Source organism: Cydia amplana, chromosome 15 (genome assembly GCF_948474715.1).
Source record: "Cydia amplana chromosome 15, ilCydAmpl1.1, whole genome shotgun sequence".
Classification (NCBI taxonomy): Eukaryota; Metazoa; Arthropoda; class Insecta; order Lepidoptera; family Tortricidae; genus Cydia; species Cydia amplana.
Window position 1 is genome coordinate 7,210,008 of NC_086083.1, and position 21,515 is coordinate 7,231,522.

Sequence of the window (21,515 nt, forward strand, 5' to 3'; positions counted from 1 at the left end):
AAAACGCGTCTGTTACGATCAGCACAGATATGGCCGCTAGGTGGCGACAGCGCCACGCAAAAGTTCGTTAAATTGTATGTGAAAAAAATACATAATTCAGTGCTGGGTGGCGTTGATCAGTCCGTTAATTGTGGTTGCAAGTAGCCGTTACACTCAGTAGCGTTGCAGTCAACGCTTACCAAGTCATCTTGCTCACTGTTGCTACAGTAGGTAGATAACGCTTCTAAATTTTCAAAATTATCCCGCTTTCGAAGTTATCCCACTGTACGAATATGATGGTCGTCTCTTGTCTACGTGACGACGTGATAAACGTCACACTTTTAAGAGCCAACAGGAGTGGTCATTTCTCCATACAAACGTACTCGACTGTTTCCTCCGTGGGTTTTGAAGCTAGAGCAATGATTTTTTCAACACAGATTAATATTGTCAATATCTGTGTCGGACCGTTTTGCTTTTTTTGATATTTTTGTTTTTTAAGGCGCTAGAGCCCCTCAAAAATGCCCAAAATGGCCTAATTGACTATGCCGCAATGAGAGGCGTGGTATTCAAAACTGATATCAATTAGCCAAAAAAGCAAAACGGTCCGACACAGATAATTTTATAATCATTTAGATTTCCAAATTTGGTTACGATTGGTTAAGTTTTGGAGGAGGAAACAGTCGACTACGAAACCTCGATTTTTGAGATTTTTACGCAGGATTTTTCGCCTTGTCCTTATCGCACTAGTTTCAGGAGCCGCTTCCGTTAGCGAGACGGGTATATTTACCTAAAATATTTAAATCTCAGCTCCTGTTGGCTCTTAATCACTTTCTGTTAAAAAGTAACGGACATTTTATCACGTGGATATAGCCAATAATAGGCCTGGGTCACACAGTTTTGCTAATATACACTATGTAGCCGCCGTGCAGGTCAGGAGCTCGACGACTCAAATAAAAAGCTGCGATTTAAAGTAAACTGATGTAATCTTCCAAAATACTGGTTACAAAGGGTTCTTGCCACAACGGTTAAATGTAGAAGTGGTGTACCTAGTTATTGTATGAAGGCTGATGAGAGAGTGATTTGCAATATTTGATTAGTACAAAAGGTGGTTTAAATTTAGGTATCTCTAATTGGCCGCGATACAAAGTATGTGGAGCGCCCCTATTGGTGCTTAAGAAAAAGCTTCCGAATACTAGCCGAGCCCGACGGCCGCGTTTAGCTACTGCATTAGGAATATAGGTATTGAGATTTTATACAAATATAAAGGTTGCGTTCGCAACACACTACAATACATGCTCCGCAACTACCTTACATGCTCCGCATCTCAGTTATCTCTACGATCTTCTCCTATCACTACGTAAACACGATCGAATTTAGTACCCCAGAGCCAAATTGATAGAGCCTTTGAACGACTATTCGTACCAAGTTCATGTGGTGCGTTCGTCTGTCCGTCTAGCCTCGCCGCTACAGGTGTCGATCGATGCGTCGCGACGGCCCAACCCCATAGCACCCGGAATGCTACCTATAGCATTGCGAGGTGGGTTTTGGCAACGTGCAGATGCAGACATAGAACTATGTACTAGATATTATCACTACACTTATAAAACAAAGTCCCCCGCCGCGTCTGTCAATTTGTGTTTGTTTGTTCGCGATAAACTCAAAAACACTGAACGGATTTTCATGCGGTTTTCACCTATCAATAGTGTGATTCTTGAGGAAGGTTTAGGTGTATAATTTGTTAACCAGTGCAAAGCCGGGGCAGGTCGCTAGTGAATTGTGTTTGTCTCAATTTTCTTATGGGACGATATCCCTTCGCGCCTACATTTTTCAAATTTGCCGCCTTTTTCTACTGACGAGATCTGCTTGGCCAAGTATATCAGTTTTATCTAATTGAACCCTTTGTCTATCTTTGTCATATAAAAAAAACTTTATACGTACGGTACGGTGGTACTTTGAAGGTGATGTGAAGAATGAAATCTATAATTTGACCGAGAAAAGCACACGTTTTTTTAGGGTTCTGTAGTCAATTAGGTACCCTTATAGTTGTTTTTGTGAGCCCTTATGTCTGTCTGTCCATTGAGGCATTACTCCGTGAACCCTACACTGGGCCATACGGCCCGACTTGCTCTTGGCCGATTTTTACATATTTACTTTTTCATACAAAATGGACAAAAAAATGACTTAAGTACACTTTTAGGGTTCCGTACCTCAAAAGGAAAAAGCGGAACCCTTATCTCCGAAACGAATGGGTCTAAAATTTTGAAAATAATACACAAAATAGTTCTTTACCTATATAGATGACAGGAAAACCTATTAGAAATGTGCAGTCAAACGTCAGTCGGACTTAATGTACGGTACCCTTGGAACGCGAGTCCGACTCGCACTTGGCCGGTTTTTTCTTAACAATATTGTACCTAATCACAAAAACATTAAAAAAGCTGCAAAAATCTACATGGAAATTGATCTATACGAGCACTTAAATGGGGGTGGGTGAAAAATGTCCCCGAAAATGGAATTAGGTACAATGTCAATAATTGTCCCTTTGTGGGAGTTGTGGGACAGAATCAATTTAACCGGCTCGCCATCGGTTTTATTCCATTATTGGCGCTCTTACTGTCCAGTTTTTGGAAACGCGGGCGTTTGAGCCGATATCAGGCGTGGCTCACTCCGCGATTTTGTCGCTTTGCTACAGGTAGCTAAAAGTACATCCGTTCCGCCCCAATTTTGGGGAAAGCCATAAGCCGCGCGTGGCGCTGTCGCCACCTAGCGACCATATCTGTGCTGATCGTAACAGACGCATTTTGGTAGAGAGTGAGTCTTCTGTACCTAGTACTATTATTTATTCTGTGCCGATAGACACGTTTCAGTTGGTTGTTCGAATTATCCGAGAGATGTCGTTGTTCCTGACGCAAAGTAGGCACACAGGGCTATAACAGCGAAAATCGAATTTCGCAAATTGCGGGCATTTTTCTCTGTCACTCTAATTACGCGTGCATTGGATTAAAAGATAAAGATCCCGGCAATTTGCGAATTTCGGTTTTCGCTGTAGCCCCTCTGCTCTGATGTAGTGCATAATTAGTTTCCATCGTATTTAGAACTTACGAACGTGTCTTGCTATTTAGTCAGTCTCGGTATGACAAATACGTTTTTTTCCGAGAAAATAGGATGGAAAATAATTATGCACTACATCTGTAATAACACTGATTTAAACTTTCACGATTTTTACACATTATTAAATTATACAACGGGACTTAATCGCGTATCTAAGTTTTAAGATTTACCTCCGACGTTTCGAGGACGGCGTTGTCCCCGTGGTCTCGGAGAAGACTGGCTTAAGTTGACATCAGCATCGTCTAACCGCGCGAGTTTTTCGAACTACCCGCACTTGGTCTTGTTTATCCGCTTGAACGTTTTGCGCACTAGGGATGTCACTCTGTCGACACACAACACTAACGATATTCGATTTATCGACTGTCGATATTCGTTTACGCTTACATTTACTAATGACTGGATTCCATGTGGATGAGATCTTGAAACCCTCGTCCCGATTGAAATTACTATGTTTTTTGATTTCAATGGCTTCCCGTACTTTCCTGCTGTAGAAATGAAATCTTAAAACTTAGATACGCGATTAAGTCCCGTTGTATAATTTAATAATACATCTGTAATATTTGCTGGATGCTGGAGCCCACAGAAGAGCATGTATTGCCATAAAGTGGTTTATAGAAATACAAATTCTACGCAGAAGAAGTCGCAGGTAGGTATAAGCTAGTCGATATATACCTAAGTATATACTTAACTTGGAACTCCGAGATCACTACGAGAGTCTACGGCCCGATTCAAACTTTAAAATACGTCAAATACTACGTCTACATACGATATGGTTTAAAATACGTCAAATATTACGTCCAGATACGATATGGATTAGATATTTATGTCAGTGTCAAACCGGCGTTTCTTCAAACAAAAACGTATCGTATATCTTGACGTAGTATTTGACGTATCTTAAAGTTCGAATCTGGCAGCTAGTATTGGCTAGAGCCCACATAAGAGCATGTCTTGTCATATCATATCATATAACACGATAGACGACGTGGAATTTGCTATGGAAGTGGTTTATGGAAATACAAATTCTACGCAGAAGAAGTCGCAGGCATAAGCTAGTCGATATATAGTATATATACTCGTAAGTAGATACTTAACTTGGAACTGGCAGATAACTACGAGAGTCTAGGTTCACATGAAAGCTGTTTACAAGTCAAAACTTGCTCGCAGTCTGGAGCAATGTTATTTTATTGCTGAAACTCTCTTGTCAAAGGAGTTCCGCTTCGATTCGCGAGGAAACTATTTATTCACTTGAAATAGGAACTCTGATAAAAGTCATTAAGAGAAGTTTTTTGTTTAGGTTAGAATCAAAGAGTAATTTAATAGTAGAAGAGACTATATTATATGGCATTATTCATAAACCGCTACAAGCCTCCATTAGCTTATTATTTAATCGTTTGTCGTTTGTTATCTGCAGGGCTAAGATGATTGGTGTTTTATCATTTGTCATCATGCCTGTCACTTTGTAACAAGTATGTAAGTGTGAAAGTGGCGCATGACATGACAAGTGATAAAAATACGACCGTGATACCGCCGCTGTAATTCGATAAAGGGATAATAACTAAAATTAACTAATTGAGGCTGATGAAGTTTTATGAATAAGGGGATTACACCGTCACAGTCTTAGCTAAATTTGACTGCTGAAGTAGATGTTGCTGAACAGTCCCGCAAATTATGCGGTAGTTATGCAGTTGTTAACAGTTGAAGTTTGATAATTTAACTTCGTTTTCTTTTTCATAGGCTTTATAGTGGCGGATGAGAAGTAAACTTCACTATCAAAAATATTATTTGTTGTCACGTTTTGCTCAAATATAACTTCACATTGGCATTATAAGTAAATGGAGAGAATAGGCTACATGACTAATTTTTTTTTATGGTATCAATCAATCGGGTTTGTTTTTAGGATCAAATGTCTATATGGGACCTATTGCATTAAAGTAACACAAAAGTCAGAAATTGTAGTCAAAGTCCGACAGTCGCACTTCACTCGCGAAACGCCCTATACAAAACGGCTAGAGGCCGTGACGTCATCGCCCATCTTGTAGTATGGACAAAACAAGAAAATTGCGTTTTTGTCGGTGAAATATTGCGTTTATGTATATAGTTGCTATACAATATTTTTTTGAATGTAATGTAAGGAATCGAATGGTACCCTTTTATCGTTTTTGGAAGTTAAAAAAAACTTAAATTTTGAAACTTTCAGGTCCTGTAATTTTGTAATTTGTCAATATTTTATTTTAATATCCACATTATTGTGATAAATTGCTCGTTTGCTATCTATTTTACTAGATTTTGTTATAAAATTCAACATGTGTCATCATCCCTATTATAAGTAGCCAGAGTAGCCTACACTTTATTAGAAACTATCGACCTGCCCCGGCTTCGCACGGGTTAATAAATTATACATAAACCTTCCTCTTGAATCGATCTATCTATGAAAAAAACCGCATCAAAATCCGTTGCGTAGTTTTAAAGAACAAAGGGACAGACAGCGGGAAGCGACTTTGTTTTATACTATGTATTGATGTACCTACTGTATCTCGGGCAGCGGAATTTCATCTCGCTTAATGTCGAATTTCCGGAGTTTCTATGAAAATATTACCTTTATAATGACATTCCATACTTTGTTGTGTTCAAGTTGATGCAACAATATATTTCATATACCTATTAGACGAACTCTATTTGTTTTGACTAGCATAAAACATAGAGCTGAAAGTTGACTGAAAATAAAGTCTGCATTGACGCATTATATAAGACTTGGAATAAAAGTTAGGCTCAGTGCTCGTAAAGAGACGCGGTTTACCTGAATTCAGGTCTAGATAGTCAATCTAGATTAATCGTAGGGTCGGCAGTAACTTCACCTTTTTCCAAAGGTTGTAAAACCACAACGGCCGTACACTGTACATGTTTATCGACGAAACCACTTCAGTTTTATTGACAGTAAAACTCGACCGATGCCTCCAATCTGTCCTGTGCCATAGATTATCTTATGATATAAAGATATATTACTCGCGCTGAAAAAAAAAGTTCTTGAACCAACAAATAATATTTGTTGCAAGATCTTTCCGAATTTCGACATAAGAAAACTTGAAAATGTCTTCGCCCTAGGAATAAAATAGATGCATTAGCTTCTTAAACTTCAGCGACTGAAAGACTCTTATACAAGTCTGACTTGTATCGTATAAAAAAAAAAATATATATAAAAGGATAAAAAATATATATAGGAAAGGAAGGTGCAGCATGGTCATTTTCAATCTTTAGTACAGTCAGCATCAATAGTAGTGCATGAAACTACGCGCAAAAAGTATATGCCACCCTGGAATACTTTTCCAAATACAGACATAGCTAGGTAATCTCTACAGTTCTCGTTCAAAAGTATCTGCCACAGTCTAATTGTTCTCTACACGTAGAGATAGGTATATCACTTTTTGATAAGTTATTAGATAATGTACGTTTTCGCGTAGTCTGATATCCTACTTTTGGCGCTGACTGTAGCTATGTCATGTCGCTGCATAGGTGTTAATGAAATAGCTATAATTTATACTCTTAAGTCGCACTTATTATTTCCTTTTGTATTATTTAATCTGTGTCCCTATTTACGGCGTCATAGACAGACGTACAAACGGATATATTGCAGCGGTATATTGGAAAAGGATAATAATGATGGTATAAGAAACCGTTCGTTCAAATGGGGGATACGTTTTTGCGGTGATTTAGTTTGCCGATTGTGATTGGTGCGGCGATCCATTTTGTTAAAGATAGAAATGGGAAAATAGAACGTAATAGAACAATGTTTTAACAGTTTTATTGAAAACATAATGCTGTAGCGAAAATGTAATACTTGTAAATTTAGTTTGTCAAAGGACTGGAAGGACTCATTTAAAACATAGCTAGAGAGAATCATACTTTTTCTCTTTTCTTTCTTACACTAGCTAGTACTAGCATCCAAAATAAAAGGATGAGTATATAGTTTTCCTGGTTCTTACTGACTGACAAATTGGTTTGACCAACTATAGCGATCGAACTTGTATTAAGTTTGAAACCGTCCAGTTTTGCCCTGTAGAGTAAGTTTACCTTCCCATGACGGAACTAATGCTTACGACTAAGTACATAACTAATAAAACGGATACATAGTTGTCGGCCATTCATTCGTGGTTTTAATATGATTAATTAGTACGTTTATACTTTCCCATTTTGCTTTTCATAAATTGATTTTTTTTCGTCAGATTTTGTATAAAAATTTGGTAAGTTTGAGGAGTTCTTCACTTGGGCGGAATAAATACAAACCCCCAAGTAATTTACCACTTAACTTTAAACAACGCAAATCAAAGGATTTAATAAAGTCACTAATTGCTATACTAAGTCTAAACTAATCTCGAATAAACTCATCTAAAGGACCAAAAGCGAATTATACTGTATTCACTCTGTATTGGGATTAGGATTGATTTAGACTGAACTGATTACCGCCTAATCTGCTCTGAATACAAATTGAACAACCAGATTATAGCTGATTATGATAAATATAGCTTGCAATTTGCTGTAACAAGCAGCTAAACTAGCTTAACATTAGCTATTTGTTGCTGTTCTAGCGTTGCAATTTCGGGATTAATGTTGTGTGACGACACAAGGCCAGCACAAGGCATATGTTGTAAACTATGTCGTATGTTATACATGTTGTAAACATGCAACTTGTTGTAATGTTGCGCTATAAAGCGCTTAGTGCAAGCGTGGTGTGCCGTCGGTAGGTTTCGAGAATTGCGAAATGTTCCACATAAAAAAATTCGGAACCTTTTTAAAAAAATTATGGGTACAATTAAAGTTTCCTTATAGCTACGCGACGAAATCGCGAAAGTGAGCCGCGCCTGCCATCACCAATCAGCGTTCGCGATCTTCAATTTCGTATCGAAATAAGATCTAAACCATAACAAGTACTTAAATCAGAATCGGGCTCCACATAAAAAAAACTGTTAGACACACTTATAATAATTTAGCAGTAAAAGTATGAAATTATGTATGAAATTGGCAAAAGTTTTTGCGCTATAGCGTGCCGCTACGCGCTACGATGCGGCTACGAGCTGCTACGACACGCCGTAGGCTCCAATTGGTAAAGCTACTGGCATTGATTACAGTAGGCGATAGGCGGTTATTAGGCATAATGCTGACTACAGTAGAAATAGTACATTACGATACAAGTGCGAAAAGTAGGTAATACGCAACGAGTCGCGATAAATTAAAACACGACCGAATGGAGTGTTTTAAATCGACACGAGTTGCGAATTAATTTTTCGCACCTGTATTGTACAACGTTTTACAGTACATATGCCCTTAAAATTTTCGACCTAGGTACGTATTGTGGTAATTACAGCACTAGGGCGGTAAAGTAGCACCATATGTACTGTTAAATATTATTTACTTTTATTTTAAGCCTTTATAAGGCAGGGAGAACATATTTCCCACCTGATTTTGCACTTTATCTTAAAGTGATAGGGTTCAATTATGCATAATTTCTGATACCTTTATGCCTTATAAAGGGTAAAAATTCAGAATCAGGAAATTAGACCCAATATTACATATAGATAGACTAACTTACTCGTATATACTCGTAAATTTCTTAAAAACTAAACACTGTTTTTCACTATATTTATACCTTTCCAAATGGGCTGCCTGCAAGTTCGAATTGGCCTACAAGTCTGGTACTAGCTTTCATTGATAAAAATTGTAAAATATCGAAATTAGAGCGAGGAGAGGTTGTACAACCCATTGCTTTTTTTTGCAAGTTTGCAAAGATAGTATACTTAAGCACATGCCAATTTTTTTAAATCTACTGGTTCCATGTCCCTTACAAAAACCTTCTAAGAAACTCGCGTTTGCGAGTCTCCGTGACTCCAACTATTAAGTATTTATGAGTTATTATAATTACAGACTAAATAATAGAGGAAACAAACCGTTTAAACTTATGTAACGCTCTAAATGTGCCAGATGCCCTAATTTTATTACTAGTACGTTTAATTGTATTTTCGTGTGGAAAACGGTCACGTACCTAATTTATTTATTTATTTATTTAACATTTTAAATCAGGCAACAAGGCCCATATTACAAATACCTTACAGACTAACATATATATGCATTTTATATAAACTTAAAAAACTAAACACTATTTAGGCGACAAAACGGCGTGGCTCCGTTGAATCGTCTGGTCTTGTGTCGGATTCGACAGTTTGCCCCGGAACCTCCGAAACACGACACCCTTCGGCCAGAAGTCGATGGTCCCCTGCAGCGGTCGCGGCACGCGCACCACAAACGAGTTGAAGTGCACGTAGTGGCGCGATCGAAGCTGGAACACCCTCAGCGTATAGCCGGTCTTCTGGTGTGCATATTCCACCACTTCAATAATACTAATAGTCAATAGGTTTTGTTTTTACAAAATATGACTTTTATTCAACTATATACATATTTCTTAGTTTCACCAGAGACTAGTAAATATCCAAGACGAACGACCTCCATAAAACACCGCGTTCCTCACGGCCCTTTTTTATATTTTTTCACAGTAACTTAGTTTATACAGACAGATTTTATATATAATGCTGCTATGTGTCATAGTAGTAGTGTTTATTCAATGTATAGATTTAGATATTTATTCTCATAATATGAAATAACATTATAAATTACTACATGAATTTATATTTTGATCGTCATTCATATTTACATAATATTATTTAATATAATACAAAATTAATAAATGTCTTATATCAACGATTACCTACGGTACGTGCCTTTTAGGCCTTTATAATCTATCGACCCTCCAGTCCCAGAGTTAAAAAAAAACCGGCCAAGTGCGAGTCGGACTCGCGCACGGAGGGTTCCGCACCATCAACAAAAAATAGAGCAAAACAAGCAAAAAAACGGTCACCCATCCAAGTACTGACCCCGCCCGACGCTGCTTAACTTCGGTCACGTTTGTTGTATGGGAGCCCCACTTAAATCTTTATTTTATTCTGTTTTTAGTATTTGTTGTTATAGCGGCAACAGAAATACATCATCTGTGAAAATTTCAACTGTCTAGCTATCACGGTTCGTGAGATACAGCCTGGTGACAGACGGACGGACGGACGGACGGACGGACAGCGGAGTCTTAGTAATAGGGTCCCGTTTTTACCCTTTGGGTACGGAACCCTAAAAATTACGTAAACAGAGACGTAAGTAAGGACCGAAAAGCTAAAAGTAACGCCGTAATATCTATCTTGTGCACTCGGGAAGTGTGTCAACAGCAGAAAGTTCGCATTAATTTAGTTAAAAATACGTCCGGCCGCGAAGCCACAAAGAAAATAAATAATTGCTTGCCGCGGGGCTTCCATCATTAGGGAACTCGCGATGATAATTGTTAGAGCATCTAGCGGTTATAATTTGTATCTTAGAAGTAACGTTTATACAATGATTATCAAATTCATATAAGCGATAAGGTGCTCACAATAGTACTTTACATACCTAGGAGGTGAATTCGTAAATTCTCCAGATTGCAGGTGTTATATGTAAATATGCGATCTGGGGCTTTACGAATTACCGCTCGTGGTTTGTCTAAAGTTTTACGTCTTGCCTTGGCCAGGAAGTGAGATTTTCTTCTCGCGTAGCGGGGAGAAAATCCCACATACGGGCCTAGGGTGACGTAAATATACATAAACATCTCAACACGACTCTGTCAAGCCTAGAGATATGGAGTGGAAGTAAAATAGTACTAGTACCGTGATATTATAACTTCAGAGTAGTCAGACATACGAAAGCGTTTTTATTTTACCCAAGCAATAACGGAGAATTTCTCTTCGCTCGGTCAATTACCATATATATTACCATATTTATTATTTTTCTACGCCTGATAGGCAAATTATAGTGATTCCACTAAAATACATATGATGTAGGTAATCCACCTTTCTATAACACCTATCCTTATGCAATAAATTATTATCTTATCATAAGGATGACTCACGCTATACCGGGCCGGGGCTGGGCCGGAGCTTCCGGAGCTTTGTTTTCCATGGAAAGCACCATGTGATCACCGGTCAGCCGTCATAGAAAATGACATGTCGGACGTCCCGGCCCGGGCACGGCCCGGTCTAGCGTGAGTCATCCTTTAACCGTACAACGGGTACCGGCAACCTACACGAGTCTTACCGATAAAACTTGCTATCGTAAAACATGGTAAATCTTAATTGAACAACATAATGCTACTTATCGCTTATCGATAAGTTCGCGATATCGCACCGCCCGGGCGAATAAATTTGTCGCGATAAGACCCAATAAATCAGAACGCGACTCTTGAAAGGAGGCACAGTGAAATTGTGGACAGAAGTGCTACTTTGTAAAACAGCTTAGTAGCTAGTATATAAAATAACTGGCTTTAAAAATAAAAATTAATGCCATTAAAAAAAAATATTAAACTACATGATGAAATTTATTTGCAACTAAGATAACAGAAATACGTAAACGTAATACGACCAGCCTTCTGGGCACCCTACAAAATGTCAAATTTTTTGCCTGTAGCATAAGTATAAGAGGCGTGTCTCCCTCCGCGATTTCGTCGCTTTGCTACAGGTAGCTAAAAGTACATCCGTTCGGCCCCAATTTTGGGGAAAGCCATAAGCCGCGCGTGGCGCTGTCGCCACCTAACGGCCATATCTGTGCTGATCGTTAAAGTAATACATAGATACATACATAATATACATAGTCAAGTTTGGCCCTGAGTTCTACTGTATTTGTCTCCTCATGTAAATGAACTCGGTCCCGAACTTGATCGTATAAGACACTTATTACATTTAAAATTTGCATACAGATTGCTTTCTCTTGGCTTTCTTACTGACTCTACTCTTTACTAACATTGATATATTTACTCCTAAAATTTATGAGACGGGTTCTTGGTACTTACTCGTATTTGAGTCGAAGTGACGTGGCTGCTATTAAGGATGACTCACGATAGACCGGGCCGTGACCGGGCCATGTCCGGGCCATGTCCGAGCCGGAGCTACCGGCGCTTACTTTTCTATGATAGATGACAGGTAGTGTTGTTAATAACGCTCATTTCGAGGCTTAAAGACTCGAACCCTTAAGACTCTCGAGGCTTATCGCCTCAAAGGCGGCAAAGACGATTTCTTACATCCATACGATTAAAATAAATAATTACAATTCTCAAATATAGTCGAGTCTTCAAGACTTACAAGTCTTGAGGGCTCGAGTCTTTAAGCCTAAAAATAAGCGTTATTCACAACACTGATGACAGGTGATCACGTGATGCTTTCCATAGAAAACGAAGCTCCGGAAGCTCCGGCCCGGACACGGCCCAGTCTGACGTGACCCTTTTTGACTCCTCCCCCCCCTTGGTGATATTAGGTCTGGGTTTTGGCTAACCCCCCCTTCCCCCCACAACCTCACGTGTATTTTTTAGATTTTTTACATTCAACCTAATTTTAAGTTACGCGTTCCAAAATTTCGTAAAATAAGATAATATAGCGAGCTATTTTGAAGTGCGCTGTGAGATTTATGTTTAACGAAACCGAGAAAAAGCATCTATTCATGATGTGGTAGGTATTTTTTCTTAGTTTCGTTCACTGTAGAAAAATACACATGAGGTCTCCTTATACCCCCCTCCCCCAACGTGATCTGTCGTGATTTTTTCGTGACTCCCCCCTCCCCTATCGAACCTCGAGTGATTTGTGCACAAGCCCTAACGATCACGGAGCAAATCTGCGGACAGATAGTTAGACATGGCGAAAGTATAAGAGTTCCAAGTTGAGTACGGAACCCTAAAAACCATAGACAAAGATTTGGGTTAAAGTCCTCACGTTAAAAGATAGTTTATTCAAGTAGGCATAATTACAATGCGCTTATGAACGTCAAATAAAGCTAGGTAGACCGGCTCCAACCCTACACCTCTGCCCCGAGAAGATTTAAATCCCCCCTCAATTGGAGGAGGGTATCCCAATATGGGACCGGCAACAAACTCGGCGGGACACATCTTTTCAAAAATAATTACATCTTATAATTAACATGCATTACGAGAAAATAAGGGAAAAAATACAATTTAAATTACTATAGAATTCATGCAATTATACACATAAGGTGTAATAGAAATTTGATTTAGAAAATATACATATGTACATGGAATCATACAAAATCGTAGCTCTTTCAGAAACCAAATGCAGATTGGTAACTTGTCGTAAACCAATTATTTTTACAATTTCTCTAGGTCGTGGTACAATGTGGCTAGGTACCACCAGTACGGCTACCATCAGTTTGGCATTGACGTAAACGCCATCGAGAACGTAATTTACTTTCTATGCATCTCGCTCGTACTCGCATATTAGTGCAAACGAGATGTATAGAACGTAAATTACGTTCTCGATAGCGTAAATGTCAGTTTTGACACTGTCAGTGACTCATGGTACGGGCTCAGTTTGGCACTGACATAAGCGCTATCGAGAACGTAATTTACTTTCTAATGCATCTCGCTCGTACTCGCATATTAGTACGAGAGAGATGTGTAGAAAGTAAATTACGTTTGGCTTATACATATGTCAGTGTTGACACTGTCAGTGACTGGTGGCACGGGCTCAGTCTTCTAAATACTTTTACTCCGTGATATAAATACAGACTTTGATCAGTAAACGTCAAATTAACCTGGTAGATGGAAGATAAATAAAGCCAACAGTCGGGAGATCGCTGAACGAAGCGACCCGCTGTATGTACAACTTGAATACCAATAAAACTGGCGCTGATTTGCCCGATATTGAATTTAATCTGGTCTCGCATTCTGTACATTCGATTTCAGGATGCGTTTAAATACGCGACGAGCCTCGGTCAACAACGTAGTTTCATCTATACGCAAGTTCTATTCACATTTTATCGCTATAGCGCGTTGTTCGACTTGGCCGTTGACCACGTAAACGCAGCTTTTAGATAAAATAATTTGGAAGTATAGAAAAATGGCGGGAACGATATTTTAGAGAAGAATTTTTAATACAAAGTACTATAAATTAAACTAAAACCCGAGTGTTTCCTCAAACTAAATGTTTAATGTAACATGCTAAGCCAAATGGGAATTAAATGTTTGTTGTCTTATCAAACAAAAGATAATTCAAAATATAAAGATAACACGTAAGAAAATTGTGTATTTATACCTTAATATTATCCTGATTTAACGAGTGCACAGAATACCCGGCCCGCGACTCCTCAAAATCGTATTTGGATTGCAATGGGATCGGCACTAATTTGCACTTAGCGCAGATTGCGTCGCGCGATTCCACTTATAAGGACTTCGCGCCGTATTGATTCGTTACTTAGAGGAATGTGTGGTAGCGAATGAGGTAGATTGGTCAATGATAAAGTGTAACGATTTTAATCCCACCAAAAACATTTTCATGTAAAATGTTGCCAAGACGAAACCATAAGGCTCGCACTGACAAAAAGTTATCAGATCTCTTGTAGAGCCAAGCTTCTAACTCTACAGGCCCTACCTTCACAGACTCTACACCTTAGTCCAAATATGTGGCTTGACCGTTTCGTCATATGGGCGTTAGGTGAAAAATGTATTCCACTATTCATTATTTTTTTATTATAAAATAGTTCTTATAATAATGAAACGGCCAAGCCACATATTTTGACTAAGGTGTAGAGTCTGTGAAGGTAGGGCCTGTAGTTAGAAGCTTGGCTCTACAAGAGATCTGATAACTTTTTGTCAGTGCGAGCCTTATGGTCTCGTCTTGGCAACATTTTACATGAAAATGTTTTTGGTGGGATTAAAATTGTTACACTTTATCATTGACCAATCTACCGCTGTAATATATTTAATAAAGTGTAACAATGTCATTATTAATGTCAAATTTATATAAAAATATGACGTTTATAATGACATTCCATCACTTTGATATATTCAAGTCGAGGTAAAGTTAGCTAAGACGGACTCTATTAGGCATCTCAAAGACTCTCGTAATATCTCCAGTTCTTTCATTTGCACTTCTGTTTAATGTATAATTGCAATAAATTAACATGAATAATCCAATATTACCTACGCATGCTATAACTGTTTGTTGTGTTGCGATCAGTGTTGTGAATAACGCTTATTTTAGGCTTAAAGACTCGTAAGTCTTGAAGACTGGACTATATTTGAGAATTACGGCGCGATTCGGGAAATGATTTAGAGATTCACTAGATATGAAATAGTAAAGATATGTGACGTTCCACTGCAAAATGTACCATTGCCCCGGCTGAATATTGGAGCGGCGTTAAGCGTCAGCTGCCATAAGGTACCTTTTGCCGTGGAACGTCACATATCTTTACCATTTCATATCTAGTGAATCTCTAATTCATTTCCCGAGTCGCGCCGTTATAATTATTTATTTTAATCGTATGGATGTAAGACGCCTTTGAGGCGTTAAGCCTCGAGAGTCTTAAGGGTTCGAGTCTTTAAGCCTCGAAATGAGCGTTATTAACAACACTAGTTGCGATGTCACGGTCTTTGGAGATTGCACATTAGTTCTTAGAAGTATATGTAGTTACTTAGTATATGCAGATTAATTTATGTAGGTACAGTTTGAGAACCGCCCGCCCTTAACATGTAGTTTGAGTATGTAGGCATGGTTGTGGTGATATTTCGTATTGTAAATCTCGTAGGAGCTTAGTATTTGGTATTTTTAGGTCACAGATCTAGAATGTACAAGATTGCCTGTCAAATATGCGACCAAAATTGGAATGAAGTGTTATTCGAAGTTCAGAAATAGAGAAATAGAGAATGATTGCGTAAATTATTTGATTTTGTTGAAATTTTCTTTCAAATTTTAAGATATTCCAAGATATAAACTCACCGTATCTCCTGAATACAGCTTTTCTTTTGGTAAATACATTCAAGCGGCTGTTAGCGGTCGCTATGAAGCTCAAAAGTATAGTTTGCCTCTTTCGCACACATGAAATGTTCATATACGTGATCCCTTTTGCACACTTCAATTATCTTAAAGCGTAACCTTCATTCTAGATATATATTAGGTATGTGGTTTTGGTTAATAACTATTATCAATCCAATATCAGTCATCCTAATCAGCCTGTACACCCACTACAAAGCACAGACATCTCATTAGTCTCGTTGTACAAATGGGTTTAGGCATGAACTAATTATACTAGTTCATGGTTTAGGCTAGATATACTATAAAATTATATAGTCCTCACGCTAGAACAGTGTAGATTGGGGACTTCATAAGAATACACCGTGAATTTCTTCCCCACTTGTATGCATGACATGACTTTTATATAGGTAATAATATAAAAGTATAATCTTTGTAGCCTTACACGCACACACACACACACACACCCACACATTCAGGCACACACACACACACACAAACACACCCACACACACACCCACAATTTTTTCTTTCCTTTTTCTTTGAATTGCTTAATTTCTCTAACTATTAGATTCATTACCTGTATTCTATTAGATTAGTCTTTAACTACATTCGTTTATTACTCATCTGCCCCCACATTTAAAAGCCCCCTTAAAAGCTTGATTTCTAACTTCCACTAATTTAAAAAGCAAATAATGACATTCAATTTCACGAACTGTTTTTCGATCCATCCAACGCACAGATGTACTAATGAGTACATTTGGAGGGACAGACGACAATATACTGCAATCGTACATAGCTTGTTCGATGGTCAATCCATGTGCCTTTCCCATGTACCTAACCATTCAAATGTAGATGTTCGGAGGGACATATAGAGGGACTCACCCTCCCAGACAGCCGTATTGATTTTTGAGTCCCGTAGTTGTGGGGTGTTATTATTAAATATAAATCGCGACGAAATGTTGGCGGTGTAAATGTTTAGGGGGCGAAAAATCGATACCCTTGAAAATATCACTAGGAGTTGATTCGTTTGGTGTTGTGACTGTTTGTGAATGTAGCGATTCGCAGACAACAATGGAAACTGATATAGTTCTGCAGTGTTTTCTCTCATTCTGAGTTTGTTTAAAACAGAAACGACCGGAAACTACTAAAAAAACTAAGAAATCAAATAGAACATAATTAAGTACCTATATAAATTCTAAGGGATAAATAATGCTTTAAAACTGATGCGTCCAAAGTTAAAACGGCCGTTTTTGTTTTGAGTTTATAGATTGACGAATCCAACAACATAGAAACTAGTTTGATGTATTCAAAAGGTACTTTAATACAAGATACAGTACGTAGCGGCCCCCTTTTTATAAATATCTTTCGTTAAATTGAAATAATCATGATTATTTAGCAGTGGCGCTAGTGTCCACGTTGATGGGCTCTTAAATCTGATAACATAGCAGTCATCAGTTCGTTCCTCGGTATTCTCGGCAAAGAAAACTCGGAATATGAAATATGTATATATTCTACAGAAGGATCGGAACTAAGAAATGTTATTTTTTTGTACCGCTAAAATTGCTGCTTGTATTATTCTGGCAACGTTACTACACCCTCTGCAGTGGCAGAGATCTCAAGGGAACATTAAAGATTGTGTATTTAACTTTTGCTTTACCTTTCCGTTTTACGTATAAGTTCCGAAAACAAAGGCAATGTAAACACAATGTTTAGTTAGCTTGTAGGAACAAAGAAATGCCGTAAGCTCGCTTAATAAAAATAGCAACAAATTTCGTTGCTTTTTTTAATATAATTTTCAAATCAATATTCTAAAAATGTATAAAATTCGTAGCAATGTTTACAGAAATGTTAATTTCGTACGTCACGTCACGATATTGAATGAAATTTACTAGGGGTAGGTACGTCACTTCAAAAAACTTCTAAACTGTTACCTAAATCGACTAGATTCCGTTTAAGCTAACTATAAATGACAGAGTTTTAAAGAAATTTGACGTTCACGTTGGCACTTCCACAATTTGATATAGCATAGTCCATGCAGAGTTAGCTTGGTTACAACGGCAAACGATAAGTACCTGAATAGTAATCATTATTACATATTATAATACAAGCATTTACAGTATCTACTAATCGATCCGCATTATATACTCGCTAAACACTGCACGTAGCGCCTCGTTTGCGATCACCAACCAATTTATATTTAAACTGATTCTTATCGTTCAGGAATAAGAGTCGTAATTGTTGAAAATTGAATATGGAAACAGCAAATTAAACTTTGTCGAGACGTCGGCCGATTCATTGAGCAGTTCCGGACCGTTTGTTTTCGTTTGTGCAACTTTATGTCGTTTAAATTTGGACTTTAATGCCCTCTGTTAAGGTTGGTGGGTGTGTTTTATGGTGGCAAAGGGTTTTGGCGTACATTATGTCCTGTGCGTTACCATCGTCCGATAGTGAATCCAATTACAGCACCGAGTGGTATGAATATTCACTTGTGTTCGTGAATCTCGATCGGTGCTGATTCGATAATGTTAATTGCTATCGGTCTGCATATTTCAGTGCACCAATGAAGAAAACTTTTGTAAGATCTGCACCAACGATTACCATTGTGATACCTGAAGACCCTGAAGTGACACTTAGTGGAAGTGAGCGGAGTGAATAGTTTTCTTAATAGTTTTTTTCATTGATTGCATCTAATGTACCTATATACCCGTGAAGATAGTTTTATATTATGCAGCCTCTATTAGTAAACTTATATTCGCATCTTTTTCCTTAGTAAGAGAGATCAAATACAGCATTTGCAAATTGGTAAAATTATTGTACTATACTAACTCTTTATTGCACAAATGCACACCTCAATAGATGAAAACAATATAAAAGAAAACTTTAACACAAGTAGCGGTAAACAACAGGCGGTCTTGCGCTAAAAAGCGATCTTTTCCAGATAACCTTTAGGTAGCGAAAATTAATAAATTTACACTGTATTTACAAAAATTAACCGTATATTCATCAAATGAAATTGCGTTCACAAAGCCATTGCGTAGTTTAGTGGAGGCACTTGTATTCAACCACACCACCGCTAGTATTTCAAGTGCATTGTTTAACTGCGACCTCTACTCGACACGCACACATGACGGCTATTTTGTAGGGTTTTACCGGATAACCAAAACAAAAATCGTTTATTACAAACTGAAATAAATAGACGACTAAAGAAAAAGTGACCAAGCCCTAGTGGAGTAGCGGAGGCCGGATTCGAACCGGCGTCCTCAGCTATCCACGTAGATAACATGCCAATCGCTAACGAATGAAACGCAACTGACACTGTCATACTAATAGTGATAGAGAGACACAAAACGATTCGATGGCGAAGCGATAGATTGTCACAGCAAGCGATTACGATTGGGTGGCACCTAGACTGAGCTAGGTATCAAATTGTGACGTTTAATGAATTTTTATTTGAGATTTTAGTAAGGCTAGAATTATATGGTTAATAAATAATAATAAGAAAATATAATAAATTTAATAATGGTTTGTTGCGACCTAAAATGAAAAATTTATATCGATTTACTTAGACGACTACCGATTCACAAAGGTGGTGTCTGGCCAACCCTAAATAAAAAAAAAGACGTAGGACGTAAACGTTCGCAGTGCAATTGTCTTCCTTTGTGATTTCGACGTGCAAGACATTTTACGTTGTATTGTTGTTGTGAGTGACATGTGTCAAATAATGCAAATAGGAATAATCCGACTATACTAATTTTGTCAACATCTGTGTTGTCTGTGTCTGCTCTATCTAGAGCGGCGGCAACAACGACGCCGCAACAGTGATGCAGCTGCAGTTGACATCCAAATGTCACCTTTAGCAGTGCCGTACAAGTATAAAACTTTGCCCTTTAACATAACTTTGCCCACCGTGTCACAGTTCAGTAAAAGCGAAATAACTTAAAAGTAGTTACAGATACATTTTCTGTAGAAAGTGTGAACTGTGACGCGTGGTGGGCAAAGTTATTTTATACCTTTACGGTAACGATGCAGTCGTCATCCAATTTTACTCTTTATATTATTACAACGTAATAGTTTACCACAAGCGTCGGGCCATGACAGTGCCAGATCAATATTATTCCCCCAACAGGGACCGTTATTAATGATCAGCCGTCCCGCTCCCACGCGGGGTCTGCCTGCGGCTGATACGGGCCCTGGGTTCAAATCCCGACAAAGCCGCCGATGAATTTTCATTTTTTTTCTATTTGTTCGGCTTACGGAAGATTATGGAGCGACCACATGCCGGGAATTATAGGAGTTTGTGTTGCCAGATATAATAGTATTTTATACAATCGTGATATAATGGAGAGCTTTTCAGTCGAGTACCGTGTTTAGGCAACGAAGCTTGCTGAGTTGCCTAAGGAAGGTACGAGATTGAAAAGCTTGATTATATCACTAAAGTTGTATACAATACTTTTTCTACGAGTCAAGAAAAGAAATACTTAAAACTAGTAGAAGAATCAAAGAATAGGTAAAAAACCAAAAGTATACAGCTAACAAGGAAGGGTACCCAACTGTCCGACTCCGATTTGATTTATTTTGATATATGTTATAGAGAAGTCTAAAATAACAGACACGTATTTTTTTTAGCTGCCCAAACTCAACCTGTTAGGAGAAAATGGCCTTCAAAGTACTTACTGAAAATTGACCAAACTTTCTAATTTCTGAGAAGAGACTTGTTCAAAAAAATTGATAATTAATTACTGGTTTCGTTATATGTTGGAGAACATGAATAAAGAATGGGGACGTGTTTTGTCATTTCACCACAAACTCATTTTTTATATAAAAATATATTTATTATATTTATTTATTTTATATATTTTTTAAATCTTCTCGTATCTCATGAGGCCCTGGTACTTGCTCCGCGCTTTCGATTGGTCAATTTCATTATAGTTGACTAAACTGTATCGAAATGAATATTATAGTTGCCTAAACAGTATCGAAATGAATATTATAGTTGCCTAAACAGTATCGAAATAAATATTATAGTTGAGTTGGGGTCCCATAATGAAAAAAGTATGCGATTTCACTTTGGTATACGAAGTCTTAATTCAAGCATTGCAGTCGAAGAGTAGAAAAATACAAATGAGTCATCATTCTATGTTTCAGAGAGAGAACAACGGAGTATGACTCACTATAGACTCTTAGTACTTCACCTTTAAATCATAATTCCACTATAAACTTTTCAGTAATCCAACATTTTAGGATATAGAAAAAAAATAAGAATAAATTTCATGTAAATAAATATGGCTAGTCGTGCTGTAAAGTCGTGTAAGAACTTTGCGTGATAACGTCATAAGAAAACATTGATGAAAAATTGCATACTTTTATTTAACGTTACCATGGAGATCTGTCCACAACGTTTCCATGGAGATCTGTCCACAACGTTACCATGGAGATCTGTCCACAACTTGACATTTTTTCATGCATGCTACCGGTGTTCATCGATTTATAAGTTATCACGTCAATAAAAATAAGGACGGGTGGCGAAGTTAGATTAATTTTGTTTTT

The 21,515-nt window shown here is 37.8% G+C and overlaps 1 long non-coding RNA gene across 1 annotated transcript; it reads left to right on the plus strand.

Annotated features, from left to right (window-relative positions):
* The first annotated feature begins 2,935 nt into the window (after nucleotides 1–2,935).
* On the plus strand, nucleotides 2,936–20,639 carry LOC134654853 (uncharacterized). The gene is made up of 2 exons (XR_010097373.1): nucleotides 2,936–2,969; nucleotides 20,498–20,639. It is a non-coding gene; the product is annotated as an uncharacterized LOC134654853 (long non-coding RNA).
* The last annotated feature ends 876 nt before the right edge of the window (nucleotides 20,640–21,515 follow it).